This window comes from Etheostoma spectabile, unplaced genomic scaffold (genome assembly GCF_008692095.1).
Source record: "Etheostoma spectabile isolate EspeVRDwgs_2016 unplaced genomic scaffold, UIUC_Espe_1.0 scaffold325, whole genome shotgun sequence".
In the NCBI taxonomy this organism is placed as follows: Eukaryota; Metazoa; Chordata; class Actinopteri; order Perciformes; family Percidae; genus Etheostoma; species Etheostoma spectabile.
In genome coordinates, this window is record NW_022605585.1 from 204,123 (window position 1) to 204,453 (window position 331).

Consider the following 331-nt stretch of genomic DNA (forward strand, 5'->3'; position numbering starts at 1 on the left):
ATGCAGCCTTTAAAACCAGGAAAAGACACTTATGTCATATTAAAATATTACGATATCCAAAATCTAAGAAGATATCTAGTCTCATATCTCGATATTGATATAATATTGATATATTGCCCAGCTCTACTTCGGACTTAGTCCTCTTAGAGCGCTGATAAGTGTCCTGTTCTCATTTCAGAACTGTCCATAATGTTCATACTGTTCATATTGTAATATAACAACATAATACTATTTATCCTAGTATCCCTGCACTATGCTCCACATTTAAATAATTTTTATTGAACTCTTCGTTCACTCATTGCCTCTATATTGTTTCTGTTTAGCGTATGTA

The 331-nt window shown here is 32.3% G+C and overlaps 2 protein-coding genes across 2 annotated transcripts in view; one reads left to right on the top strand and one right to left on the bottom strand.

The window, feature by feature from the left end:
- The window catches only part of LOC116686201 (G protein-coupled receptor kinase 5), a 26,130-nt gene that overhangs the window by 23,512 nt on the left and 2,287 nt on the right, over positions 1 to 331 (top strand). The window lies entirely within an intron of this gene.
- The window catches only part of LOC116686198 (set1/Ash2 histone methyltransferase complex subunit ASH2), a 38,030-nt gene that overhangs the window by 12,802 nt on the left and 24,897 nt on the right, over positions 1 to 331 (bottom strand). The gene's annotated exons all lie outside the window — the stretch shown is intronic.